The sequence below is a fragment of the Mangifera indica genome, chromosome 7, assembly GCF_011075055.1.
Source record: "Mangifera indica cultivar Alphonso chromosome 7, CATAS_Mindica_2.1, whole genome shotgun sequence".
Taxonomy (NCBI): domain Eukaryota; kingdom Viridiplantae; phylum Streptophyta; class Magnoliopsida; order Sapindales; family Anacardiaceae; genus Mangifera; species Mangifera indica.
In genome coordinates, this window is record NC_058143.1 from 6,733,741 (window position 1) to 6,758,313 (window position 24,573).

General features: G+C 46.7%; 54 non-coding genes across 54 annotated transcripts; all 54 read right to left on the minus strand.

The window, feature by feature from the left end:
• Positions 1 to 278: 278 nt before the first annotated feature.
• Positions 279 to 397, minus strand: LOC123222280. Its single transcript, XR_006503601.1, has one exon. It is a non-coding gene; the product is annotated as a 5S ribosomal RNA (ribosomal RNA).
• A 333-nt stretch (positions 398 to 730) lies between these two features.
• LOC123221972 lies at positions 731 to 849 on the minus strand. The gene has a single exon (XR_006503335.1). It is a non-coding gene; the product is annotated as a 5S ribosomal RNA (ribosomal RNA).
• A 333-nt stretch (positions 850 to 1,182) lies between these two features.
• On the minus strand, positions 1,183 to 1,301 carry LOC123221973. The gene has a single exon (XR_006503336.1). It is a non-coding gene; the product is annotated as a 5S ribosomal RNA (ribosomal RNA).
• Positions 1,302 to 1,634: 333 nt separating this feature from the next.
• Positions 1,635 to 1,753, minus strand: LOC123221974. The gene has a single exon (XR_006503337.1). It is a non-coding gene; the product is annotated as a 5S ribosomal RNA (ribosomal RNA).
• A 333-nt stretch (positions 1,754 to 2,086) lies between these two features.
• LOC123221975 lies at positions 2,087 to 2,205 on the minus strand. Its single transcript, XR_006503338.1, has one exon. It is a non-coding gene; the product is annotated as a 5S ribosomal RNA (ribosomal RNA).
• Positions 2,206 to 2,538: 333 nt separating this feature from the next.
• LOC123221976 lies at positions 2,539 to 2,657 on the minus strand. The gene has a single exon (XR_006503339.1). It is a non-coding gene; the product is annotated as a 5S ribosomal RNA (ribosomal RNA).
• Positions 2,658 to 2,990: 333 nt separating this feature from the next.
• On the minus strand, positions 2,991 to 3,109 carry LOC123221978. The gene has a single exon (XR_006503341.1). It is a non-coding gene; the product is annotated as a 5S ribosomal RNA (ribosomal RNA).
• Positions 3,110 to 3,442: 333 nt separating this feature from the next.
• On the minus strand, positions 3,443 to 3,561 carry LOC123221979. The gene has a single exon (XR_006503342.1). It is a non-coding gene; the product is annotated as a 5S ribosomal RNA (ribosomal RNA).
• Positions 3,562 to 3,894: 333 nt separating this feature from the next.
• LOC123221980 lies at positions 3,895 to 4,013 on the minus strand. The gene has a single exon (XR_006503343.1). It is a non-coding gene; the product is annotated as a 5S ribosomal RNA (ribosomal RNA).
• A 333-nt stretch (positions 4,014 to 4,346) lies between these two features.
• On the minus strand, positions 4,347 to 4,465 carry LOC123221981. Its single transcript, XR_006503344.1, has one exon. It is a non-coding gene; the product is annotated as a 5S ribosomal RNA (ribosomal RNA).
• Positions 4,466 to 4,798: 333 nt separating this feature from the next.
• Positions 4,799 to 4,917, minus strand: LOC123221983. Its single transcript, XR_006503345.1, has one exon. It is a non-coding gene; the product is annotated as a 5S ribosomal RNA (ribosomal RNA).
• Positions 4,918 to 5,250: 333 nt separating this feature from the next.
• LOC123221984 lies at positions 5,251 to 5,369 on the minus strand. The gene has a single exon (XR_006503346.1). It is a non-coding gene; the product is annotated as a 5S ribosomal RNA (ribosomal RNA).
• Positions 5,370 to 5,702: 333 nt separating this feature from the next.
• On the minus strand, positions 5,703 to 5,821 carry LOC123221985. The gene has a single exon (XR_006503347.1). It is a non-coding gene; the product is annotated as a 5S ribosomal RNA (ribosomal RNA).
• Positions 5,822 to 6,154: 333 nt separating this feature from the next.
• On the minus strand, positions 6,155 to 6,273 carry LOC123221986. Its single transcript, XR_006503348.1, has one exon. It is a non-coding gene; the product is annotated as a 5S ribosomal RNA (ribosomal RNA).
• Positions 6,274 to 6,606: 333 nt separating this feature from the next.
• Positions 6,607 to 6,725, minus strand: LOC123221987. The gene has a single exon (XR_006503349.1). It is a non-coding gene; the product is annotated as a 5S ribosomal RNA (ribosomal RNA).
• Positions 6,726 to 7,058: 333 nt separating this feature from the next.
• On the minus strand, positions 7,059 to 7,177 carry LOC123221988. Its single transcript, XR_006503350.1, has one exon. It is a non-coding gene; the product is annotated as a 5S ribosomal RNA (ribosomal RNA).
• Positions 7,178 to 7,510: 333 nt separating this feature from the next.
• Positions 7,511 to 7,629, minus strand: LOC123221990. Its single transcript, XR_006503352.1, has one exon. It is a non-coding gene; the product is annotated as a 5S ribosomal RNA (ribosomal RNA).
• Positions 7,630 to 7,962: 333 nt separating this feature from the next.
• LOC123221991 lies at positions 7,963 to 8,081 on the minus strand. Its single transcript, XR_006503353.1, has one exon. It is a non-coding gene; the product is annotated as a 5S ribosomal RNA (ribosomal RNA).
• A 333-nt stretch (positions 8,082 to 8,414) lies between these two features.
• LOC123221992 lies at positions 8,415 to 8,533 on the minus strand. The gene has a single exon (XR_006503354.1). It is a non-coding gene; the product is annotated as a 5S ribosomal RNA (ribosomal RNA).
• A 333-nt stretch (positions 8,534 to 8,866) lies between these two features.
• Positions 8,867 to 8,985, minus strand: LOC123221993. Its single transcript, XR_006503355.1, has one exon. It is a non-coding gene; the product is annotated as a 5S ribosomal RNA (ribosomal RNA).
• A 333-nt stretch (positions 8,986 to 9,318) lies between these two features.
• Positions 9,319 to 9,437, minus strand: LOC123221994. The gene has a single exon (XR_006503356.1). It is a non-coding gene; the product is annotated as a 5S ribosomal RNA (ribosomal RNA).
• A 333-nt stretch (positions 9,438 to 9,770) lies between these two features.
• On the minus strand, positions 9,771 to 9,889 carry LOC123221995. The gene has a single exon (XR_006503357.1). It is a non-coding gene; the product is annotated as a 5S ribosomal RNA (ribosomal RNA).
• A 333-nt stretch (positions 9,890 to 10,222) lies between these two features.
• On the minus strand, positions 10,223 to 10,341 carry LOC123221996. Its single transcript, XR_006503358.1, has one exon. It is a non-coding gene; the product is annotated as a 5S ribosomal RNA (ribosomal RNA).
• A 333-nt stretch (positions 10,342 to 10,674) lies between these two features.
• On the minus strand, positions 10,675 to 10,793 carry LOC123221997. Its single transcript, XR_006503359.1, has one exon. It is a non-coding gene; the product is annotated as a 5S ribosomal RNA (ribosomal RNA).
• Positions 10,794 to 11,126: 333 nt separating this feature from the next.
• Positions 11,127 to 11,245, minus strand: LOC123221999. Its single transcript, XR_006503360.1, has one exon. It is a non-coding gene; the product is annotated as a 5S ribosomal RNA (ribosomal RNA).
• Positions 11,246 to 11,578: 333 nt separating this feature from the next.
• On the minus strand, positions 11,579 to 11,697 carry LOC123222000. Its single transcript, XR_006503361.1, has one exon. It is a non-coding gene; the product is annotated as a 5S ribosomal RNA (ribosomal RNA).
• A 333-nt stretch (positions 11,698 to 12,030) lies between these two features.
• Positions 12,031 to 12,149, minus strand: LOC123222002. Its single transcript, XR_006503363.1, has one exon. It is a non-coding gene; the product is annotated as a 5S ribosomal RNA (ribosomal RNA).
• Positions 12,150 to 12,482: 333 nt separating this feature from the next.
• On the minus strand, positions 12,483 to 12,601 carry LOC123222003. The gene has a single exon (XR_006503364.1). It is a non-coding gene; the product is annotated as a 5S ribosomal RNA (ribosomal RNA).
• A 333-nt stretch (positions 12,602 to 12,934) lies between these two features.
• LOC123222004 lies at positions 12,935 to 13,053 on the minus strand. Its single transcript, XR_006503365.1, has one exon. It is a non-coding gene; the product is annotated as a 5S ribosomal RNA (ribosomal RNA).
• Positions 13,054 to 13,386: 333 nt separating this feature from the next.
• LOC123222005 lies at positions 13,387 to 13,505 on the minus strand. The gene has a single exon (XR_006503366.1). It is a non-coding gene; the product is annotated as a 5S ribosomal RNA (ribosomal RNA).
• A 333-nt stretch (positions 13,506 to 13,838) lies between these two features.
• LOC123222006 lies at positions 13,839 to 13,957 on the minus strand. Its single transcript, XR_006503367.1, has one exon. It is a non-coding gene; the product is annotated as a 5S ribosomal RNA (ribosomal RNA).
• Positions 13,958 to 14,290: 333 nt separating this feature from the next.
• On the minus strand, positions 14,291 to 14,409 carry LOC123222007. The gene has a single exon (XR_006503368.1). It is a non-coding gene; the product is annotated as a 5S ribosomal RNA (ribosomal RNA).
• Positions 14,410 to 14,742: 333 nt separating this feature from the next.
• Positions 14,743 to 14,861, minus strand: LOC123222008. Its single transcript, XR_006503369.1, has one exon. It is a non-coding gene; the product is annotated as a 5S ribosomal RNA (ribosomal RNA).
• A 333-nt stretch (positions 14,862 to 15,194) lies between these two features.
• On the minus strand, positions 15,195 to 15,313 carry LOC123222009. The gene has a single exon (XR_006503370.1). It is a non-coding gene; the product is annotated as a 5S ribosomal RNA (ribosomal RNA).
• A 333-nt stretch (positions 15,314 to 15,646) lies between these two features.
• LOC123222010 lies at positions 15,647 to 15,765 on the minus strand. The gene has a single exon (XR_006503371.1). It is a non-coding gene; the product is annotated as a 5S ribosomal RNA (ribosomal RNA).
• Positions 15,766 to 16,098: 333 nt separating this feature from the next.
• On the minus strand, positions 16,099 to 16,217 carry LOC123222011. Its single transcript, XR_006503372.1, has one exon. It is a non-coding gene; the product is annotated as a 5S ribosomal RNA (ribosomal RNA).
• A 333-nt stretch (positions 16,218 to 16,550) lies between these two features.
• Positions 16,551 to 16,669, minus strand: LOC123222013. The gene has a single exon (XR_006503374.1). It is a non-coding gene; the product is annotated as a 5S ribosomal RNA (ribosomal RNA).
• Positions 16,670 to 17,002: 333 nt separating this feature from the next.
• Positions 17,003 to 17,121, minus strand: LOC123222015. The gene has a single exon (XR_006503375.1). It is a non-coding gene; the product is annotated as a 5S ribosomal RNA (ribosomal RNA).
• Positions 17,122 to 17,454: 333 nt separating this feature from the next.
• On the minus strand, positions 17,455 to 17,573 carry LOC123222016. Its single transcript, XR_006503376.1, has one exon. It is a non-coding gene; the product is annotated as a 5S ribosomal RNA (ribosomal RNA).
• Positions 17,574 to 17,906: 333 nt separating this feature from the next.
• LOC123222017 lies at positions 17,907 to 18,025 on the minus strand. Its single transcript, XR_006503377.1, has one exon. It is a non-coding gene; the product is annotated as a 5S ribosomal RNA (ribosomal RNA).
• A 333-nt stretch (positions 18,026 to 18,358) lies between these two features.
• LOC123222018 lies at positions 18,359 to 18,477 on the minus strand. Its single transcript, XR_006503378.1, has one exon. It is a non-coding gene; the product is annotated as a 5S ribosomal RNA (ribosomal RNA).
• A 333-nt stretch (positions 18,478 to 18,810) lies between these two features.
• LOC123222019 lies at positions 18,811 to 18,929 on the minus strand. The gene has a single exon (XR_006503380.1). It is a non-coding gene; the product is annotated as a 5S ribosomal RNA (ribosomal RNA).
• Positions 18,930 to 19,262: 333 nt separating this feature from the next.
• On the minus strand, positions 19,263 to 19,381 carry LOC123222020. The gene has a single exon (XR_006503381.1). It is a non-coding gene; the product is annotated as a 5S ribosomal RNA (ribosomal RNA).
• Positions 19,382 to 19,714: 333 nt separating this feature from the next.
• On the minus strand, positions 19,715 to 19,833 carry LOC123222021. Its single transcript, XR_006503382.1, has one exon. It is a non-coding gene; the product is annotated as a 5S ribosomal RNA (ribosomal RNA).
• A 333-nt stretch (positions 19,834 to 20,166) lies between these two features.
• LOC123222022 lies at positions 20,167 to 20,285 on the minus strand. The gene has a single exon (XR_006503383.1). It is a non-coding gene; the product is annotated as a 5S ribosomal RNA (ribosomal RNA).
• Positions 20,286 to 20,618: 333 nt separating this feature from the next.
• On the minus strand, positions 20,619 to 20,737 carry LOC123222023. Its single transcript, XR_006503384.1, has one exon. It is a non-coding gene; the product is annotated as a 5S ribosomal RNA (ribosomal RNA).
• A 333-nt stretch (positions 20,738 to 21,070) lies between these two features.
• On the minus strand, positions 21,071 to 21,189 carry LOC123222026. The gene has a single exon (XR_006503386.1). It is a non-coding gene; the product is annotated as a 5S ribosomal RNA (ribosomal RNA).
• A 333-nt stretch (positions 21,190 to 21,522) lies between these two features.
• LOC123222027 lies at positions 21,523 to 21,641 on the minus strand. Its single transcript, XR_006503387.1, has one exon. It is a non-coding gene; the product is annotated as a 5S ribosomal RNA (ribosomal RNA).
• A 333-nt stretch (positions 21,642 to 21,974) lies between these two features.
• LOC123222028 lies at positions 21,975 to 22,093 on the minus strand. Its single transcript, XR_006503388.1, has one exon. It is a non-coding gene; the product is annotated as a 5S ribosomal RNA (ribosomal RNA).
• A 333-nt stretch (positions 22,094 to 22,426) lies between these two features.
• LOC123222029 lies at positions 22,427 to 22,545 on the minus strand. The gene has a single exon (XR_006503389.1). It is a non-coding gene; the product is annotated as a 5S ribosomal RNA (ribosomal RNA).
• A 333-nt stretch (positions 22,546 to 22,878) lies between these two features.
• On the minus strand, positions 22,879 to 22,997 carry LOC123222030. The gene has a single exon (XR_006503390.1). It is a non-coding gene; the product is annotated as a 5S ribosomal RNA (ribosomal RNA).
• Positions 22,998 to 23,330: 333 nt separating this feature from the next.
• Positions 23,331 to 23,449, minus strand: LOC123222031. Its single transcript, XR_006503391.1, has one exon. It is a non-coding gene; the product is annotated as a 5S ribosomal RNA (ribosomal RNA).
• A 333-nt stretch (positions 23,450 to 23,782) lies between these two features.
• Positions 23,783 to 23,901, minus strand: LOC123222032. Its single transcript, XR_006503392.1, has one exon. It is a non-coding gene; the product is annotated as a 5S ribosomal RNA (ribosomal RNA).
• A 333-nt stretch (positions 23,902 to 24,234) lies between these two features.
• Positions 24,235 to 24,353, minus strand: LOC123222033. The gene has a single exon (XR_006503393.1). It is a non-coding gene; the product is annotated as a 5S ribosomal RNA (ribosomal RNA).
• Between the last annotated feature and the right edge of the window lie 220 nt (positions 24,354 to 24,573).

A 24,573-nucleotide genomic window follows, 5' to 3' on the forward strand; every position in this document is an offset into this window, starting at 1 on the left:
CCATTCGCCTTCCTCTCCATTTCACCACGCGATCCCGAATCCCACGGGCACCGGAGAAAGGTAAAACAAAACGTAAAACGCACCGACGTAAAATGAAGGGTGTAACACGAGGACTCCCCACCGTTCATTGCACTTTGAATGCACAAATGAGTGAGTATATAATTTTTATATCTCATCTTGTCGTTATGTGATTTTGCATTAATAGTCAATCACATGATTTTGAATTAATGCACCGGATAAGGGTAAAACAAAACGTAAAACGCACCGACGCAAAACGAGGGGTGCAACACGAGGACTTCCCAGGAGGTCACCCATCCTAGTACTGCTCTCGCCCAAGCACACTTAACTTCGGAGTTCTGATGGGATCCGGTGCATTAGTGCTGGTATGGTCGCACCCACCATTCATCGCGCAAAATATTTATTTAACCCTGCTTCCCGCATCCTCGACGCTCCCATTCGCCTTCCTCTCCATTTCACCACGCGATCCCGAATCCCACGGGCACCGGAGAAAGGTAAAACAAAACGTAAAACGCACCGACGTAAAATGAAGGGTGTAACACGAGGACTCCCCACCGTTCATTGCACTTTGAATGCACAAATGAGTGAGTATATAATTTTTATATCTCATCTTGTCGTTATGTGATTTTGCATTAATAGTCAATCACATGATTTTGAATTAATGCACCGGATAAGGGTAAAACAAAACGTAAAACGCACCGACGCAAAACGAGGGGTGCAACACGAGGACTTCCCAGGAGGTCACCCATCCTAGTACTGCTCTCGCCCAAGCACACTTAACTTCGGAGTTCTGATGGGATCCGGTGCATTAGTGCTGGTATGGTCGCACCCACCATTCATCGCGCAAAATATTTATTTAACCCTGCTTCCCGCATCCTCGACGCTCCCATTCGCCTTCCTCTCCATTTCACCACGCGATCCCGAATCCCACGGGCACCGGAGAAAGGTAAAACAAAACGTAAAACGCACCGACGTAAAATGAAGGGTGTAACACGAGGACTCCCCACCGTTCATTGCACTTTGAATGCACAAATGAGTGAGTATATAATTTTTATATCTCATCTTGTCGTTATGTGATTTTGCATTAATAGTCAATCACATGATTTTGAATTAATGCACCGGATAAGGGTAAAACAAAACGTAAAACGCACCGACGCAAAACGAGGGGTGCAACACGAGGACTTCCCAGGAGGTCACCCATCCTAGTACTGCTCTCGCCCAAGCACACTTAACTTCGGAGTTCTGATGGGATCCGGTGCATTAGTGCTGGTATGGTCGCACCCACCATTCATCGCGCAAAATATTTATTTAACCCTGCTTCCCGCATCCTCGACGCTCCCATTCGCCTTCCTCTCCATTTCACCACGCGATCCCGAATCCCACGGGCACCGGAGAAAGGTAAAACAAAACGTAAAACGCACCGACGTAAAATGAAGGGTGTAACACGAGGACTCCCCACCGTTCATTGCACTTTGAATGCACAAATGAGTGAGTATATAATTTTTATATCTCATCTTGTCGTTATGTGATTTTGCATTAATAGTCAATCACATGATTTTGAATTAATGCACCGGATAAGGGTAAAACAAAACGTAAAACGCACCGACGCAAAACGAGGGGTGCAACACGAGGACTTCCCAGGAGGTCACCCATCCTAGTACTGCTCTCGCCCAAGCACACTTAACTTCGGAGTTCTGATGGGATCCGGTGCATTAGTGCTGGTATGGTCGCACCCACCATTCATCGCGCAAAATATTTATTTAACCCTGCTTCCCGCATCCTCGACGCTCCCATTCGCCTTCCTCTCCATTTCACCACGCGATCCCGAATCCCACGGGCACCGGAGAAAGGTAAAACAAAACGTAAAACGCACCGACGTAAAATGAAGGGTGTAACACGAGGACTCCCCACCGTTCATTGCACTTTGAATGCACAAATGAGTGAGTATATAATTTTTATATCTCATCTTGTCGTTATGTGATTTTGCATTAATAGTCAATCACATGATTTTGAATTAATGCACCGGATAAGGGTAAAACAAAACGTAAAACGCACCGACGCAAAACGAGGGGTGCAACACGAGGACTTCCCAGGAGGTCACCCATCCTAGTACTGCTCTCGCCCAAGCACACTTAACTTCGGAGTTCTGATGGGATCCGGTGCATTAGTGCTGGTATGGTCGCACCCACCATTCATCGCGCAAAATATTTATTTAACCCTGCTTCCCGCATCCTCGACGCTCCCATTCGCCTTCCTCTCCATTTCACCACGCGATCCCGAATCCCACGGGCACCGGAGAAAGGTAAAACAAAACGTAAAACGCACCGACGTAAAATGAAGGGTGTAACACGAGGACTCCCCACCGTTCATTGCACTTTGAATGCACAAATGAGTGAGTATATAATTTTTATATCTCATCTTGTCGTTATGTGATTTTGCATTAATAGTCAATCACATGATTTTGAATTAATGCACCGGATAAGGGTAAAACAAAACGTAAAACGCACCGACGCAAAACGAGGGGTGCAACACGAGGACTTCCCAGGAGGTCACCCATCCTAGTACTGCTCTCGCCCAAGCACACTTAACTTCGGAGTTCTGATGGGATCCGGTGCATTAGTGCTGGTATGGTCGCACCCACCATTCATCGCGCAAAATATTTATTTAACCCTGCTTCCCGCATCCTCGACGCTCCCATTCGCCTTCCTCTCCATTTCACCACGCGATCCCGAATCCCACGGGCACCGGAGAAAGGTAAAACAAAACGTAAAACGCACCGACGTAAAATGAAGGGTGTAACACGAGGACTCCCCACCGTTCATTGCACTTTGAATGCACAAATGAGTGAGTATATAATTTTTATATCTCATCTTGTCGTTATGTGATTTTGCATTAATAGTCAATCACATGATTTTGAATTAATGCACCGGATAAGGGTAAAACAAAACGTAAAACGCACCGACGCAAAACGAGGGGTGCAACACGAGGACTTCCCAGGAGGTCACCCATCCTAGTACTGCTCTCGCCCAAGCACACTTAACTTCGGAGTTCTGATGGGATCCGGTGCATTAGTGCTGGTATGGTCGCACCCACCATTCATCGCGCAAAATATTTATTTAACCCTGCTTCCCGCATCCTCGACGCTCCCATTCGCCTTCCTCTCCATTTCACCACGCGATCCCGAATCCCACGGGCACCGGAGAAAGGTAAAACAAAACGTAAAACGCACCGACGTAAAATGAAGGGTGTAACACGAGGACTCCCCACCGTTCATTGCACTTTGAATGCACAAATGAGTGAGTATATAATTTTTATATCTCATCTTGTCGTTATGTGATTTTGCATTAATAGTCAATCACATGATTTTGAATTAATGCACCGGATAAGGGTAAAACAAAACGTAAAACGCACCGACGCAAAACGAGGGGTGCAACACGAGGACTTCCCAGGAGGTCACCCATCCTAGTACTGCTCTCGCCCAAGCACACTTAACTTCGGAGTTCTGATGGGATCCGGTGCATTAGTGCTGGTATGGTCGCACCCACCATTCATCGCGCAAAATATTTATTTAACCCTGCTTCCCGCATCCTCGACGCTCCCATTCGCCTTCCTCTCCATTTCACCACGCGATCCCGAATCCCACGGGCACCGGAGAAAGGTAAAACAAAACGTAAAACGCACCGACGTAAAATGAAGGGTGTAACACGAGGACTCCCCACCGTTCATTGCACTTTGAATGCACAAATGAGTGAGTATATAATTTTTATATCTCATCTTGTCGTTATGTGATTTTGCATTAATAGTCAATCACATGATTTTGAATTAATGCACCGGATAAGGGTAAAACAAAACGTAAAACGCACCGACGCAAAACGAGGGGTGCAACACGAGGACTTCCCAGGAGGTCACCCATCCTAGTACTGCTCTCGCCCAAGCACACTTAACTTCGGAGTTCTGATGGGATCCGGTGCATTAGTGCTGGTATGGTCGCACCCACCATTCATCGCGCAAAATATTTATTTAACCCTGCTTCCCGCATCCTCGACGCTCCCATTCGCCTTCCTCTCCATTTCACCACGCGATCCCGAATCCCACGGGCACCGGAGAAAGGTAAAACAAAACGTAAAACGCACCGACGTAAAATGAAGGGTGTAACACGAGGACTCCCCACCGTTCATTGCACTTTGAATGCACAAATGAGTGAGTATATAATTTTTATATCTCATCTTGTCGTTATGTGATTTTGCATTAATAGTCAATCACATGATTTTGAATTAATGCACCGGATAAGGGTAAAACAAAACGTAAAACGCACCGACGCAAAACGAGGGGTGCAACACGAGGACTTCCCAGGAGGTCACCCATCCTAGTACTGCTCTCGCCCAAGCACACTTAACTTCGGAGTTCTGATGGGATCCGGTGCATTAGTGCTGGTATGGTCGCACCCACCATTCATCGCGCAAAATATTTATTTAACCCTGCTTCCCGCATCCTCGACGCTCCCATTCGCCTTCCTCTCCATTTCACCACGCGATCCCGAATCCCACGGGCACCGGAGAAAGGTAAAACAAAACGTAAAACGCACCGACGTAAAATGAAGGGTGTAACACGAGGACTCCCCACCGTTCATTGCACTTTGAATGCACAAATGAGTGAGTATATAATTTTTATATCTCATCTTGTCGTTATGTGATTTTGCATTAATAGTCAATCACATGATTTTGAATTAATGCACCGGATAAGGGTAAAACAAAACGTAAAACGCACCGACGCAAAACGAGGGGTGCAACACGAGGACTTCCCAGGAGGTCACCCATCCTAGTACTGCTCTCGCCCAAGCACACTTAACTTCGGAGTTCTGATGGGATCCGGTGCATTAGTGCTGGTATGGTCGCACCCACCATTCATCGCGCAAAATATTTATTTAACCCTGCTTCCCGCATCCTCGACGCTCCCATTCGCCTTCCTCTCCATTTCACCACGCGATCCCGAATCCCACGGGCACCGGAGAAAGGTAAAACAAAACGTAAAACGCACCGACGTAAAATGAAGGGTGTAACACGAGGACTCCCCACCGTTCATTGCACTTTGAATGCACAAATGAGTGAGTATATAATTTTTATATCTCATCTTGTCGTTATGTGATTTTGCATTAATAGTCAATCACATGATTTTGAATTAATGCACCGGATAAGGGTAAAACAAAACGTAAAACGCACCGACGCAAAACGAGGGGTGCAACACGAGGACTTCCCAGGAGGTCACCCATCCTAGTACTGCTCTCGCCCAAGCACACTTAACTTCGGAGTTCTGATGGGATCCGGTGCATTAGTGCTGGTATGGTCGCACCCACCATTCATCGCGCAAAATATTTATTTAACCCTGCTTCCCGCATCCTCGACGCTCCCATTCGCCTTCCTCTCCATTTCACCACGCGATCCCGAATCCCACGGGCACCGGAGAAAGGTAAAACAAAACGTAAAACGCACCGACGTAAAATGAAGGGTGTAACACGAGGACTCCCCACCGTTCATTGCACTTTGAATGCACAAATGAGTGAGTATATAATTTTTATATCTCATCTTGTCGTTATGTGATTTTGCATTAATAGTCAATCACATGATTTTGAATTAATGCACCGGATAAGGGTAAAACAAAACGTAAAACGCACCGACGCAAAACGAGGGGTGCAACACGAGGACTTCCCAGGAGGTCACCCATCCTAGTACTGCTCTCGCCCAAGCACACTTAACTTCGGAGTTCTGATGGGATCCGGTGCATTAGTGCTGGTATGGTCGCACCCACCATTCATCGCGCAAAATATTTATTTAACCCTGCTTCCCGCATCCTCGACGCTCCCATTCGCCTTCCTCTCCATTTCACCACGCGATCCCGAATCCCACGGGCACCGGAGAAAGGTAAAACAAAACGTAAAACGCACCGACGTAAAATGAAGGGTGTAACACGAGGACTCCCCACCGTTCATTGCACTTTGAATGCACAAATGAGTGAGTATATAATTTTTATATCTCATCTTGTCGTTATGTGATTTTGCATTAATAGTCAATCACATGATTTTGAATTAATGCACCGGATAAGGGTAAAACAAAACGTAAAACGCACCGACGCAAAACGAGGGGTGCAACACGAGGACTTCCCAGGAGGTCACCCATCCTAGTACTGCTCTCGCCCAAGCACACTTAACTTCGGAGTTCTGATGGGATCCGGTGCATTAGTGCTGGTATGGTCGCACCCACCATTCATCGCGCAAAATATTTATTTAACCCTGCTTCCCGCATCCTCGACGCTCCCATTCGCCTTCCTCTCCATTTCACCACGCGATCCCGAATCCCACGGGCACCGGAGAAAGGTAAAACAAAACGTAAAACGCACCGACGTAAAATGAAGGGTGTAACACGAGGACTCCCCACCGTTCATTGCACTTTGAATGCACAAATGAGTGAGTATATAATTTTTATATCTCATCTTGTCGTTATGTGATTTTGCATTAATAGTCAATCACATGATTTTGAATTAATGCACCGGATAAGGGTAAAACAAAACGTAAAACGCACCGACGCAAAACGAGGGGTGCAACACGAGGACTTCCCAGGAGGTCACCCATCCTAGTACTGCTCTCGCCCAAGCACACTTAACTTCGGAGTTCTGATGGGATCCGGTGCATTAGTGCTGGTATGGTCGCACCCACCATTCATCGCGCAAAATATTTATTTAACCCTGCTTCCCGCATCCTCGACGCTCCCATTCGCCTTCCTCTCCATTTCACCACGCGATCCCGAATCCCACGGGCACCGGAGAAAGGTAAAACAAAACGTAAAACGCACCGACGTAAAATGAAGGGTGTAACACGAGGACTCCCCACCGTTCATTGCACTTTGAATGCACAAATGAGTGAGTATATAATTTTTATATCTCATCTTGTCGTTATGTGATTTTGCATTAATAGTCAATCACATGATTTTGAATTAATGCACCGGATAAGGGTAAAACAAAACGTAAAACGCACCGACGCAAAACGAGGGGTGCAACACGAGGACTTCCCAGGAGGTCACCCATCCTAGTACTGCTCTCGCCCAAGCACACTTAACTTCGGAGTTCTGATGGGATCCGGTGCATTAGTGCTGGTATGGTCGCACCCACCATTCATCGCGCAAAATATTTATTTAACCCTGCTTCCCGCATCCTCGACGCTCCCATTCGCCTTCCTCTCCATTTCACCACGCGATCCCGAATCCCACGGGCACCGGAGAAAGGTAAAACAAAACGTAAAACGCACCGACGTAAAATGAAGGGTGTAACACGAGGACTCCCCACCGTTCATTGCACTTTGAATGCACAAATGAGTGAGTATATAATTTTTATATCTCATCTTGTCGTTATGTGATTTTGCATTAATAGTCAATCACATGATTTTGAATTAATGCACCGGATAAGGGTAAAACAAAACGTAAAACGCACCGACGCAAAACGAGGGGTGCAACACGAGGACTTCCCAGGAGGTCACCCATCCTAGTACTGCTCTCGCCCAAGCACACTTAACTTCGGAGTTCTGATGGGATCCGGTGCATTAGTGCTGGTATGGTCGCACCCACCATTCATCGCGCAAAATATTTATTTAACCCTGCTTCCCGCATCCTCGACGCTCCCATTCGCCTTCCTCTCCATTTCACCACGCGATCCCGAATCCCACGGGCACCGGAGAAAGGTAAAACAAAACGTAAAACGCACCGACGTAAAATGAAGGGTGTAACACGAGGACTCCCCACCGTTCATTGCACTTTGAATGCACAAATGAGTGAGTATATAATTTTTATATCTCATCTTGTCGTTATGTGATTTTGCATTAATAGTCAATCACATGATTTTGAATTAATGCACCGGATAAGGGTAAAACAAAACGTAAAACGCACCGACGCAAAACGAGGGGTGCAACACGAGGACTTCCCAGGAGGTCACCCATCCTAGTACTGCTCTCGCCCAAGCACACTTAACTTCGGAGTTCTGATGGGATCCGGTGCATTAGTGCTGGTATGGTCGCACCCACCATTCATCGCGCAAAATATTTATTTAACCCTGCTTCCCGCATCCTCGACGCTCCCATTCGCCTTCCTCTCCATTTCACCACGCGATCCCGAATCCCACGGGCACCGGAGAAAGGTAAAACAAAACGTAAAACGCACCGACGTAAAATGAAGGGTGTAACACGAGGACTCCCCACCGTTCATTGCACTTTGAATGCACAAATGAGTGAGTATATAATTTTTATATCTCATCTTGTCGTTATGTGATTTTGCATTAATAGTCAATCACATGATTTTGAATTAATGCACCGGATAAGGGTAAAACAAAACGTAAAACGCACCGACGCAAAACGAGGGGTGCAACACGAGGACTTCCCAGGAGGTCACCCATCCTAGTACTGCTCTCGCCCAAGCACACTTAACTTCGGAGTTCTGATGGGATCCGGTGCATTAGTGCTGGTATGGTCGCACCCACCATTCATCGCGCAAAATATTTATTTAACCCTGCTTCCCGCATCCTCGACGCTCCCATTCGCCTTCCTCTCCATTTCACCACGCGATCCCGAATCCCACGGGCACCGGAGAAAGGTAAAACAAAACGTAAAACGCACCGACGTAAAATGAAGGGTGTAACACGAGGACTCCCCACCGTTCATTGCACTTTGAATGCACAAATGAGTGAGTATATAATTTTTATATCTCATCTTGTCGTTATGTGATTTTGCATTAATAGTCAATCACATGATTTTGAATTAATGCACCGGATAAGGGTAAAACAAAACGTAAAACGCACCGACGCAAAACGAGGGGTGCAACACGAGGACTTCCCAGGAGGTCACCCATCCTAGTACTGCTCTCGCCCAAGCACACTTAACTTCGGAGTTCTGATGGGATCCGGTGCATTAGTGCTGGTATGGTCGCACCCACCATTCATCGCGCAAAATATTTATTTAACCCTGCTTCCCGCATCCTCGACGCTCCCATTCGCCTTCCTCTCCATTTCACCACGCGATCCCGAATCCCACGGGCACCGGAGAAAGGTAAAACAAAACGTAAAACGCACCGACGTAAAATGAAGGGTGTAACACGAGGACTCCCCACCGTTCATTGCACTTTGAATGCACAAATGAGTGAGTATATAATTTTTATATCTCATCTTGTCGTTATGTGATTTTGCATTAATAGTCAATCACATGATTTTGAATTAATGCACCGGATAAGGGTAAAACAAAACGTAAAACGCACCGACGCAAAACGAGGGGTGCAACACGAGGACTTCCCAGGAGGTCACCCATCCTAGTACTGCTCTCGCCCAAGCACACTTAACTTCGGAGTTCTGATGGGATCCGGTGCATTAGTGCTGGTATGGTCGCACCCACCATTCATCGCGCAAAATATTTATTTAACCCTGCTTCCCGCATCCTCGACGCTCCCATTCGCCTTCCTCTCCATTTCACCACGCGATCCCGAATCCCACGGGCACCGGAGAAAGGTAAAACAAAACGTAAAACGCACCGACGTAAAATGAAGGGTGTAACACGAGGACTCCCCACCGTTCATTGCACTTTGAATGCACAAATGAGTGAGTATATAATTTTTATATCTCATCTTGTCGTTATGTGATTTTGCATTAATAGTCAATCACATGATTTTGAATTAATGCACCGGATAAGGGTAAAACAAAACGTAAAACGCACCGACGCAAAACGAGGGGTGCAACACGAGGACTTCCCAGGAGGTCACCCATCCTAGTACTGCTCTCGCCCAAGCACACTTAACTTCGGAGTTCTGATGGGATCCGGTGCATTAGTGCTGGTATGGTCGCACCCACCATTCATCGCGCAAAATATTTATTTAACCCTGCTTCCCGCATCCTCGACGCTCCCATTCGCCTTCCTCTCCATTTCACCACGCGATCCCGAATCCCACGGGCACCGGAGAAAGGTAAAACAAAACGTAAAACGCACCGACGTAAAATGAAGGGTGTAACACGAGGACTCCCCACCGTTCATTGCACTTTGAATGCACAAATGAGTGAGTATATAATTTTTATATCTCATCTTGTCGTTATGTGATTTTGCATTAATAGTCAATCACATGATTTTGAATTAATGCACCGGATAAGGGTAAAACAAAACGTAAAACGCACCGACGCAAAACGAGGGGTGCAACACGAGGACTTCCCAGGAGGTCACCCATCCTAGTACTGCTCTCGCCCAAGCACACTTAACTTCGGAGTTCTGATGGGATCCGGTGCATTAGTGCTGGTATGGTCGCACCCACCATTCATCGCGCAAAATATTTATTTAACCCTGCTTCCCGCATCCTCGACGCTCCCATTCGCCTTCCTCTCCATTTCACCACGCGATCCCGAATCCCACGGGCACCGGAGAAAGGTAAAACAAAACGTAAAACGCACCGACGTAAAATGAAGGGTGTAACACGAGGACTCCCCACCGTTCATTGCACTTTGAATGCACAAATGAGTGAGTATATAATTTTTATATCTCATCTTGTCGTTATGTGATTTTGCATTAATAGTCAATCACATGATTTTGAATTAATGCACCGGATAAGGGTAAAACAAAACGTAAAACGCACCGACGCAAAACGAGGGGTGCAACACGAGGACTTCCCAGGAGGTCACCCATCCTAGTACTGCTCTCGCCCAAGCACACTTAACTTCGGAGTTCTGATGGGATCCGGTGCATTAGTGCTGGTATGGTCGCACCCACCATTCATCGCGCAAAATATTTATTTAACCCTGCTTCCCGCATCCTCGACGCTCCCATTCGCCTTCCTCTCCATTTCACCACGCGATCCCGAATCCCACGGGCACCGGAGAAAGGTAAAACAAAACGTAAAACGCACCGACGTAAAATGAAGGGTGTAACACGAGGACTCCCCACCGTTCATTGCACTTTGAATGCACAAATGAGTGAGTATATAATTTTTATATCTCATCTTGTCGTTATGTGATTTTGCATTAATAGTCAATCACATGATTTTGAATTAATGCACCGGATAAGGGTAAAACAAAACGTAAAACGCACCGACGCAAAACGAGGGGTGCAACACGAGGACTTCCCAGGAGGTCACCCATCCTAGTACTGCTCTCGCCCAAGCACACTTAACTTCGGAGTTCTGATGGGATCCGGTGCATTAGTGCTGGTATGGTCGCACCCACCATTCATCGCGCAAAATATTTATTTAACCCTGCTTCCCGCATCCTCGACGCTCCCATTCGCCTTCCTCTCCATTTCACCACGCGATCCCGAATCCCACGGGCACCGGAGAAAGGTAAAACAAAACGTAAAACGCACCGACGTAAAATGAAGGGTGTAACACGAGGACTCCCCACCGTTCATTGCACTTTGAATGCACAAATGAGTGAGTATATAATTTTTATATCTCATCTTGTCGTTATGTGATTTTGCATTAATAGTCAATCACATGATTTTGAATTAATGCACCGGATAAGGGTAAAACAAAACGTAAAACGCACCGACGCAAAACGAGGGGTGCAACACGAGGACTTCCCAGGAGGTCACCCATCCTAGTACTGCTCTCGCCCAAGCACACTTAACTTCGGAGTTCTGATGGGATCCGGTGCATTAGTGCTGGTATGGTCGCACCCACCATTCATCGCGCAAAATATTTATTTAACCCTGCTTCCCGCATCCTCGACGCTCCCATTCGCCTTCCTCTCCATTTCACCACGCGATCCCGAATCCCACGGGCACCGGAGAAAGGTAAAACAAAACGTAAAACGCACCGACGTAAAATGAAGGGTGTAACACGAGGACTCCCCACCGTTCATTGCACTTTGAATGCACAAATGAGTGAGTATATAATTTTTATATCTCATCTTGTCGTTATGTGATTTTGCATTAATAGTCAATCACATGATTTTGAATTAATGCACCGGATAAGGGTAAAACAAAACGTAAAACGCACCGACGCAAAACGAGGGGTGCAACACGAGGACTTCCCAGGAGGTCACCCATCCTAGTACTGCTCTCGCCCAAGCACACTTAACTTCGGAGTTCTGATGGGATCCGGTGCATTAGTGCTGGTATGGTCGCACCCACCATTCATCGCGCAAAATATTTATTTAACCCTGCTTCCCGCATCCTCGACGCTCCCATTCGCCTTCCTCTCCATTTCACCACGCGATCCCGAATCCCACGGGCACCGGAGAAAGGTAAAACAAAACGTAAAACGCACCGACGTAAAATGAAGGGTGTAACACGAGGACTCCCCACCGTTCATTGCACTTTGAATGCACAAATGAGTGAGTATATAATTTTTATATCTCATCTTGTCGTTATGTGATTTTGCATTAATAGTCAATCACATGATTTTGAATTAATGCACCGGATAAGGGTAAAACAAAACGTAAAACGCACCGACGCAAAACGAGGGGTGCAACACGAGGACTTCCCAGGAGGTCACCCATCCTAGTACTGCTCTCGCCCAAGCACACTTAACTTCGGAGTTCTGATGGGATCCGGTGCATTAGTGCTGGTATGGTCGCACCCACCATTCATCGCGCAAAATATTTATTTAACCCTGCTTCCCGCATCCTCGACGCTCCCATTCGCCTTCCTCTCCATTTCACCACGCGATCCCGAATCCCACGGGCACCGGAGAAAGGTAAAACAAAACGTAAAACGCACCGACGTAAAATGAAGGGTGTAACACGAGGACTCCCCACCGTTCATTGCACTTTGAATGCACAAATGAGTGAGTATATAATTTTTATATCTCATCTTGTCGTTATGTGATTTTGCATTAATAGTCAATCACATGATTTTGAATTAATGCACCGGATAAGGGTAAAACAAAACGTAAAACGCACCGACGCAAAACGAGGGGTGCAACACGAGGACTTCCCAGGAGGTCACCCATCCTAGTACTGCTCTCGCCCAAGCACACTTAACTTCGGAGTTCTGATGGGATCCGGTGCATTAGTGCTGGTATGGTCGCACCCACCATTCATCGCGCAAAATATTTATTTAACCCTGCTTCCCGCATCCTCGACGCTCCCATTCGCCTTCCTCTCCATTTCACCACGCGATCCCGAATCCCACGGGCACCGGAGAAAGGTAAAACAAAACGTAAAACGCACCGACGTAAAATGAAGGGTGTAACACGAGGACTCCCCACCGTTCATTGCACTTTGAATGCACAAATGAGTGAGTATATAATTTTTATATCTCATCTTGTCGTTATGTGATTTTGCATTAATAGTCAATCACATGATTTTGAATTAATGCACCGGATAAGGGTAAAACAAAACGTAAAACGCACCGACGCAAAACGAGGGGTGCAACACGAGGACTTCCCAGGAGGTCACCCATCCTAGTACTGCTCTCGCCCAAGCACACTTAACTTCGGAGTTCTGATGGGATCCGGTGCATTAGTGCTGGTATGGTCGCACCCACCATTCATCGCGCAAAATATTTATTTAACCCTGCTTCCCGCATCCTCGACGCTCCCATTCGCCTTCCTCTCCATTTCACCACGCGATCCCGAATCCCACGGGCACCGGAGAAAGGTAAAACAAAACGTAAAACGCACCGACGTAAAATGAAGGGTGTAACACGAGGACTCCCCACCGTTCATTGCACTTTGAATGCACAAATGAGTGAGTATATAATTTTTATATCTCATCTTGTCGTTATGTGATTTTGCATTAATAGTCAATCACATGATTTTGAATTAATGCACCGGATAAGGGTAAAACAAAACGTAAAACGCACCGACGCAAAACGAGGGGTGCAACACGAGGACTTCCCAGGAGGTCACCCATCCTAGTACTGCTCTCGCCCAAGCACACTTAACTTCGGAGTTCTGATGGGATCCGGTGCATTAGTGCTGGTATGGTCGCACCCACCATTCATCGCGCAAAATATTTATTTAACCCTGCTTCCCGCATCCTCGACGCTCCCATTCGCCTTCCTCTCCATTTCACCACGCGATCCCGAATCCCACGGGCACCGGAGAAAGGTAAAACAAAACGTAAAACGCACCGACGTAAAATGAAGGGTGTAACACGAGGACTCCCCACCGTTCATTGCACTTTGAATGCACAAATGAGTGAGTATATAATTTTTATATCTCATCTTGTCGTTATGTGATTTTGCATTAATAGTCAATCACATGATTTTGAATTAATGCACCGGATAAGGGTAAAACAAAACGTAAAACGCACCGACGCAAAACGAGGGGTGCAACACGAGGACTTCCCAGGAGGTCACCCATCCTAGTACTGCTCTCGCCCAAGCACACTTAACTTCGGAGTTCTGATGGGATCCGGTGCATTAGTGCTGGTATGGTCGCACCCACCATTCATCGCGCAAAATATTTATTTAACCCTGCTTCCCGCATCCTCGACGCTCCCATTCGCCTTCCTCTCCATTTCACCACGCGATCCCGAATCCCACGGGCACCGGAGAAAGGTAAAACAAAACGTAAAACGCACCGACGTAAAATGAAGGGTGTAACACGAGGACTCCCCACCGTTCATTGCACTTTGAATGCACAAATGAGTGAGTATATAATTTTTATATCTCATCTTGTCGTTATGTGATTTTGCATTAATAGTCAATCACATGATTTTGAATTAATGCACCGGATAAGGGTAAAACAAAACGTAAAACGCACCGACGCAAAACGAGGGGTGCAACACGAGGACTTCCCAGGAGGTCACCCATCCTAGTACTGCTCTCGCCCAAGCACACTTAACTTCGGAGTTCTGATGGGATCCGGTGCATTAGTGCTGGTATGGTCGCACCCACCATTCATCGCGCAAAATATTTATTTAACCCTGCTTCCCGCATCCTCGACGCTCCCATTCGCCTTCCTCTCCATTTCACCACGCGATCCCGAATCCCACGGGCACCGGAGAAAGGTAAAACAAAACGTAAAACGCACCGACGTAAAATGAAGGGTGTAACACGAGGACTCCCCACCGTTCATTGCACTTTGAATGCACAAATGAGTGAGTATATAATTTTTATATCTCATCTTGTCGTTATGTGATTTTGCATTAATAGTCAATCACATGATTTTGAATTAATGCACCGGATAAGGGTAAAACAAAACGTAAAACGCACCGACGCAAAACGAGGGGTGCAACACGAGGACTTCCCAGGAGGTCACCCATCCTAGTACTGCTCTCGCCCAAGCACACTTAACTTCGGAGTTCTGATGGGATCCGGTGCATTAGTGCTGGTATGGTCGCACCCACCATTCATCGCGCAAAATATTTATTTAACCCTGCTTCCCGCATCCTCGACGCTCCCATTCGCCTTCCTCTCCATTTCACCACGCGATCCCGAATCCCACGGGCACCGGAGAAAGGTAAAACAAAACGTAAAACGCACCGACGTAAAATGAAGGGTGTAACACGAGGACTCCCCACCGTTCATTGCACTTTGAATGCACAAATGAGTGAGTATATAATTTTTATATCTCATCTTGTCGTTATGTGATTTTGCATTAATAGTCAATCACATGATTTTGAATTAATGCACCGGATAAGGGTAAAACAAAACGTAAAACGCACCGACGCAAAACGAGGGGTGCAACACGAGGACTTCCCAGGAGGTCACCCATCCTAGTACTGCTCTCGCCCAAGCACACTTAACTTCGGAGTTCTGATGGGATCCGGTGCATTAGTGCTGGTATGGTCGCACCCACCATTCATCGCGCAAAATATTTATTTAACCCTGCTTCCCGCATCCTCGACGCTCCCATTCGCCTTCCTCTCCATTTCACCACGCGATCCCGAATCCCACGGGCACCGGAGAAAGGTAAAACAAAACGTAAAACGCACCGACGTAAAATGAAGGGTGTAACACGAGGACTCCCCACCGTTCATTGCACTTTGAATGCACAAATGAGTGAGTATATAATTTTTATATCTCATCTTGTCGTTATGTGATTTTGCATTAATAGTCAATCACATGATTTTGAATTAATGCACCGGATAAGGGTAAAACAAAACGTAAAACGCACCGACGCAAAACGAGGGGTGCAACACGAGGACTTCCCAGGAGGTCACCCATCCTAGTACTGCTCTCGCCCAAGCACACTTAACTTCGGAGTTCTGATGGGATCCGGTGCATTAGTGCTGGTATGGTCGCACCCACCATTCATCGCGCAAAATATTTATTTAACCCTGCTTCCCGCATCCTCGACGCTCCCATTCGCCTTCCTCTCCATTTCACCACGCGATCCCGAATCCCACGGGCACCGGAGAAAGGTAAAACAAAACGTAAAACGCACCGACGTAAAATGAAGGGTGTAACACGAGGACTCCCCACCGTTCATTGCACTTTGAATGCACAAATGAGTGAGTATATAATTTTTATATCTCATCTTGTCGTTATGTGATTTTGCATTAATAGTCAATCACATGATTTTGAATTAATGCACCGGATAAGGGTAAAACAAAACGTAAAACGCACCGACGCAAAACGAGGGGTGCAACACGAGGACTTCCCAGGAGGTCACCCATCCTAGTACTGCTCTCGCCCAAGCACACTTAACTTCGGAGTTCTGATGGGATCCGGTGCATTAGTGCTGGTATGGTCGCACCCACCATTCATCGCGCAAAATATTTATTTAACCCTGCTTCCCGCATCCTCGACGCTCCCATTCGCCTTCCTCTCCATTTCACCACGCGATCCCGAATCCCACGGGCACCGGAGAAAGGTAAAACAAAACGTAAAACGCACCGACGTAAAATGAAGGGTGTAACACGAGGACTCCCCACCGTTCATTGCACTTTGAATGCACAAATGAGTGAGTATATAATTTTTATATCTCATCTTGTCGTTATGTGATTTTGCATTAATAGTCAATCACATGATTTTGAATTAATGCACCGGATAAGGGTAAAACAAAACGTAAAACGCACCGACGCAAAACGAGGGGTGCAACACGAGGACTTCCCAGGAGGTCACCCATCCTAGTACTGCTCTCGCCCAAGCACACTTAACTTCGGAGTTCTGATGGGATCCGGTGCATTAGTGCTGGTATGGTCGCACCCACCATTCATCGCGCAAAATATTTATTTAACCCTGCTTCCCGCATCCTCGACGCTCCCATTCGCCTTCCTCTCCATTTCACCACGCGATCCCGAATCCCACGGGCACCGGAGAAAGGTAAAACAAAACGTAAAACGCACCGACGTAAAATGAAGGGTGTAACACGAGGACTCCCCACCGTTCATTGCACTTTGAATGCACAAATGAGTGAGTATATAATTTTTATATCTCATCTTGTCGTTATGTGATTTTGCATTAATAGTCAATCACATGATTTTGAATTAATGCACCGGATAAGGGTAAAACAAAACGTAAAACGCACCGACGCAAAACGAGGGGTGCAACACGAGGACTTCCCAGGAGGTCACCCATCCTAGTACTGCTCTCGCCCAAGCACACTTAACTTCGGAGTTCTGATGGGATCCGGTGCATTAGTGCTGGTATGGTCGCACCCACCATTCATCGCGCAAAATATTTATTTAACCCTGCTTCCCGCATCCTCGACGCTCCCATTCGCCTTCCTCTCCATTTCACCACGCGATCCCGAATCCCACGGGCACCGGAGAAAGGTAAAACAAAACGTAAAACGCACCGACGTAAAATGAAGGGTGTAACACGAGGACTCCCCACCGTTCATTGCACTTTGAATGCACAAATGAGTGAGTATATAATTTTTATATCTCATCTTGTCGTTATGTGATTTTGCATTAATAGTCAATCACATGATTTTGAATTAATGCACCGGATAAGGGTAAAACAAAACGTAAAACGCACCGACGCAAAACGAGGGGTGCAACACGAGGACTTCCCAGGAGGTCACCCATCCTAGTACTGCTCTCGCCCAAGCACACTTAACTTCGGAGTTCTGATGGGATCCGGTGCATTAGTGCTGGTATGGTCGCACCCACCATTCATCGCGCAAAATATTTATTTAACCCTGCTTCCCGCATCCTCGACGCTCCCATTCGCCTTCCTCTCCATTTCACCACGCGATCCCGAATCCCACGGGCACCGGAGAAAGGTAAAACAAAACGTAAAACGCACCGACGTAAAATGAAGGGTGTAACACGAGGACTCCCCACCGTTCATTGCACTTTGAATGCACAAATGAGTGAGTATATAATTTTTATATCTCATCTTGTCGTTATGTGATTTTGCATTAATAGTCAATCACATGATTTTGAATTAATGCACCGGATAAGGGTAAAACAAAACGTAAAACGCACCGACGCAAAACGAGGGGTGCAACACGAGGACTTCCCAGGAGGTCACCCATCCTAGTACTGCTCTCGCCCAAGCACACTTAACTTCGGAGTTCTGATGGGATCCGGTGCATTAGTGCTGGTATGGTCGCACCCACCATTCATCGCGCAAAATATTTATTTAACCCTGCTTCCCGCATCCTCGACGCTCCCATTCGCCTTCCTCTCCATTTCACCACGCGATCCCGAATCCCACGGGCACCGGAGAAAGGTAAAACAAAACGTAAAACGCACCGACGTAAAATGAAGGGTGTAACACGAGGACTCCCCACCGTTCATTGCACTTTGAATGCACAAATGAGTGAGTATATAATTTTTATATCTCATCTTGTCGTTATGTGATTTTGCATTAATAGTCAATCACATGATTTTGAATTAATGCACCGGATAAGGGTAAAACAAAACGTAAAACGCACCGACGCAAAACGAGGGGTGCAACACGAGGACTTCCCAGGAGGTCACCCATCCTAGTACTGCTCTCGCCCAAGCACACTTAACTTCGGAGTTCTGATGGGATCCGGTGCATTAGTGCTGGTATGGTCGCACCCACCATTCATCGCGCAAAATATTTATTTAACCCTGCTTCCCGCATCCTCGACGCTCCCATTCGCCTTCCTCTCCATTTCACCACGCGATCCCGAATCCCACGGGCACCGGAGAAAGGTAAAACAAAACGTAAAACGCACCGACGTAAAATGAAGGGTGTAACACGAGGACTCCCCACCGTTCATTGCACTTTGAATGCACAAATGAGTGAGTATATAATTTTTATATCTCATCTTGTCGTTATGTGATTTTGCATTAATAGTCAATCACATGATTTTGAATTAATGCACCGGATAAGGGTAAAACAAAACGTAAAACGCACCGACGCAAAACGAGGGGTGCAACACGAGGACTTCCCAGGAGGTCACCCATCCTAGTACTGCTCTCGCCCAAGCACACTTAACTTCGGAGTTCTGATGGGATCCGGTGCATTAGTGCTGGTATGGTCGCACCCACCATTCATCGCGCAAAATATTTATTTAACCCTGCTTCCCGCATCCTCGACGCTCCCATTCGCCTTCCTCTCCATTTCACCACGCGATCCCGAATCCCACGGGCACCGGAGAAAGGTAAAACAAAACGTAAAACGCACCGACGTAAAATGAAGGGTGTAACACGAGGACTCCCCACCGTTCATTGCACTTTGAATGCACAAATGAGTGAGTATATAATTTTTATATCTCATCTTGTCGTTATGTGATTTTGCATTAATAGTCAATCACATGATTTTGAATTAATGCACCGGATAAGGGTAAAACAAAACGTAAAACGCACCGACGCAAAACGAGGGGTGCAACACGAGGACTTCCCAGGAGGTCACCCATCCTAGTACTGCTCTCGCCCAAGCACACTTAACTTCGGAGTTCTGATGGGATCCGGTGCATTAGTGCTGGTATGGTCGCACCCACCATTCATCGCGCAAAATATTTATTTAACCCTGCTTCCCGCATCCTCGACGCTCCCATTCGCCTTCCTCTCCATTTCACCACGCGATCCCGAATCCCACGGGCACCGGAGAAAGGTAAAACAAAACGTAAAACGCACCGACGTAAAATGAAGGGTGTAACACGAGGACTCCCCACCGTTCATTGCACTTTGAATGCACAAATGAGTGAGTATATAATTTTTATATCTCATCTTGTCGTTATGTGATTTTGCATTAATAGTCAATCACATGATTTTGAATTAATGCACCGGATAAGGGTAAAACAAAACGTAAAACGCACCGACGCAAAACGAGGGGTGCAACACGAGGACTTCCCAGGAGGTCACCCATCCTAGTACTGCTCTCGCCCAAGCACACTTAACTTCGGAGTTCTGATGGGATCCGGTGCATTAGTGCTGGTATGGTCGCACCCACCATTCATCGCGCAAAATATTTATTTAACCCTGCTTCCCGCATCCTCGACGCTCCCATTCGCCTTCCTCTCCATTTCACCACGCGATCCCGAATCCCACGGGCACCGGAGAAAGGTAAAACAAAACGTAAAACGCACCGACGTAAAATGAAGGGTGTAACACGAGGACTCCCCACCGTTCATTGCACTTTGAATGCACAAATGAGTGAGTATATAATTTTTATATCTCATCTTGTCGTTATGTGATTTTGCATTAATAGTCAATCACATGATTTTGAATTAATGCACCGGATAAGGGTAAAACAAAACGTAAAACGCACCGACGCAAAACGAGGGGTGCAACACGAGGACTTCCCAGGAGGTCACCCATCCTAGTACTGCTCTCGCCCAAGCACACTTAACTTCGGAGTTCTGATGGGATCCGGTGCATTAGTGCTGGTATGGTCGCACCCACCATTCATCGCGCAAAATATTTATTTAACCCTGCTTCCCGCATCCTCGACGCTCCCATTCGCCTTCCTCTCCATTTCACCACGCGATCCCGAATCCCACGGGCACCGGAGAAAGGTAAAACAAAACGTAAAACGCACCGACGTAAAATGAAGGGTGTAACACGAGGACTCCCCACCGTTCATTGCACTTTGAATGCACAAATGAGTGAGTATATAATTTTTATATCTCATCTTGTCGTTATGTGATTTTGCATTAATAGTCAATCACATGATTTTGAATTAATGCACCGGATAAGGGTAAAACAAAACGTAAAACGCACCGACGCAAAACGAGGGGTGCAACACGAGGACTTCCCAGGAGGTCACCCATCCTAGTACTGCTCTCGCCCAAGCACACTTAACTTCGGAGTTCTGATGGGATCCGGTGCATTAGTGCTGGTATGGTCGCACCCACCATTCATCGCGCAAAATATTTATTTAACCCTGCTTCCCGCATCCTCGACGCTCCCATTCGCCTTCCTCTCCATTTCACCACGCGATCCCGAATCCCACGGGCACCGGAGAAAGGTAAAACAAAACGTAAAACGCACCGACGTAAAATGAAGGGTGTAACACGAGGACTCCCCACCGTTCATTGCACTTTGAATGCACAAATGAGTGAGTATATAATTTTTATATCTCATCTTGTCGTTATGTGATTTTGCATTAATAGTCAATCACATGATTTTGAATTAATGCACCGGATAAGGGTAAAACAAAACGTAAAACGCACCGACGCAAAACGAGGGGTGCAACACGAGGACTTCCCAGGAGGTCACCCATCCTAGTACTGCTCTCGCCCAAGCACACTTAACTTCGGAGTTCTGATGGGATCCGGTGCATTAGTGCTGGTATGGTCGCACCCACCATTCATCGCGCAAAATATTTATTTAACCCTGCTTCCCGCATCCTCGACGCTCCCATTCGCCTTCCTCTCCATTTCACCACGCGATCCCGAATCCCACGGGCACCGGAGAAAGGTAAAACAAAACGTAAAACGCACCGACGTAAAATGAAGGGTGTAACACGAGGACTCCCCACCGTTCATTGCACTTTGAATGCACAAATGAGTGAGTATATAATTTTTATATCTCATCTTGTCGTTATGTGATTTTGCATTAATAGTCAATCACATGATTTTGAATTAATGCACCGGATAAGGGTAAAACAAAACGTAAAACGCACCGACGCAAAACGAGGGGTGCAACACGAGGACTTCCCAGGAGGTCACCCATCCTAGTACTGCTCTCGCCCAAGCACACTTAACTTCGGAGTTCTGATGGGATCCGGTGCATTAGTGCTGGTATGGTCGCACCCACCATTCATCGCGCAAAATATTTATTTAACCCTGCTTCCCGCATCCTCGACGCTCCCATTCGCCTTCCTCTCCATTTCACCACGCGATCCCGAATCCCACGGGCACCGGAGAAAGGTAAAACAAAACGTAAAACGCACCGACGTAAAATGAAGGGTGTAACACGAGGACTCCCCACCGTTCATTGCACTTTGAATGCACAAATGAGTGAGTATATAATTTTTATATCTCATCTTGTCGTTATGTGATTTTGCATTAATAGTCAATCACATGATTTTGAATTAATGCACCGGATAAGGGTAAAACAAAACGTAAAACGCACCGACGCAAAACGAGGGGTGCAACACGAGGACTTCCCAGGAGGTCACCCATCCTAGTACTGCTCTCGCCCAAGCACACTTAACTTCGGAGTTCTGATGGGATCCGGTGCATTAGTGCTGGTATGGTCGCACCCACCATTCATCGCGCAAAATATTTATTTAACCCTGCTTCCCGCATCCTCGACGCTCCCATTCGCCTTCCTCTCCATTTCACCACGCGATCCCGAATCCCACGGGCACCGGAGAAAGGTAAAACAAAACGTAAAACGCACCGACGTAAAATGAAGGGTGTAACACGAGGACTCCCCACCGTTCATTGCACTTTGAATGCACAAATGAGTGAGTATATAATTTTTATATCTCATCTTGTCGTTATGTGATTTTGCATTAATAGTCAATCACATGATTTTGAATTAATGCACCGGATAAGGGTAAAACAAAACGTAAAACGCACCGACGCAAAACGAGGGGTGCAACACGAGGACTTCCCAGGAGGTCACCCATCCTAGTACTGCTCTCGCCCAAGCACACTTAACTTCGGAGTTCTGATGGGATCCGGTGCATTAGTGCTGGTATGGTCGCACCCACCATTCATCGCGCAAAATATTTATTTAACCCTGCTTCCCGCATCCTCGACGCTCCCATTCGCCTTCCTCTCCATTTCACCACGCGATCCCGAATCCCACGGGCACCGGAGAAAGGTAAAACAAAACGTAAAACGCACCGACGTAAAATGAAGGGTGTAACACGAGGACTCCCCACCGTTCATTGCACTTTGAATGCACAAATGAGTGAGTATATAATTTTTATATCTCATCTTGTCGTTATGTGATTTTGCATTAATAGTCAATCACATGATTTTGAATTAATGCACCGGATAAGGGTAAAACAAAACGTAAAACGCACCGACGCAAAACGAGGGGTGCAACACGAGGACTTCCCAGGAGGTCACCCATCCTAGTACTGCTCTCGCCCAAGCACACTTAACTTCGGAGTTCTGATGGGATCCGGTGCATTAGTGCTGGTATGGTCGCACCCACCATTCATCGCGCAAAATATTTATTTAACCCTGCTTCCCGCATCCTCGACGCTCCCATTCGCCTTCCTCTCCATTTCACCACGCGATCCCGAATCCCACGGGCACCGGAGAAAGGTAAAACAAAACGTAAAACGCACCGACGTAAAATGAAGGGTGTAACACGAGGACTCCCCACCGTTCATTGCACTTTGAATGCACAAATGAGTGAGTATATAATTTTTATATCTCATCTTGTCGTTATGTGATTTTGCATTAATAGTCAATCACATGATTTTGAATTAATGCACCGGATAAGGGTAAAACAAAACGTAAAACGCACCGACGCAAAACGAGGGGTGCAACACGAGGACTTCCCAGGAGGTCACCCATCCTAGTACTGCTCTCGCCCAAGCACACTTAACTTCGGAGTTCTGATGGGATCCGGTGCATTAGTGCTGGTATGGTCGCACCCACCATTCATCGCGCAAAATATTTATTTAACCCTGCTTCCCGCATCCTCGACGCTCCCATTCGCCTTCCTCTCCATTTCACCACGCGATCCCGAATCCCACGGGCACCGGAGAAAGGTAAAACAAAACGTAAAACGCACCGACGTAAAATGAAGGGTGTAACACGAGGACTCCCCACCGTTCATTGCACTTTGAATGCACAAATGAGTGAGTATATAATTTTTATATCTCATCTTGTCGTTATGTGATTTTGCATTAATAGTCAATCACATGATTTTGAATTAATGCACCGGATAAGGGTAAAACAAAACGTAAAACGCACCGACGCAAAACGAGGGGTGCAACACGAGGACTTCCCAGGAGGTCACCCATCCTAGTACTGCTCTCGCCCAAGCACACTTAACTTCGGAGTTCTGATGGGATCCGGTGCATTAGTGCTGGTATGGTCGCACCCACCATTCATCGCGCAAAATATTTATTTAACCCTGCTTCCCGCATCCTCGACGCTCCCATTCGCCTTCCTCTCCATTTCACCACGCGATCCCGAATCCCACGGGCACCGGAGAAAGGTAAAACAAAACGTAAAACGCACCGACGTAAAATGAAGGGTGTAACACGAGGACTCCCCACCGTTCATTGCACTTTGAATGCACAAATGAGTGAGTATATAATTT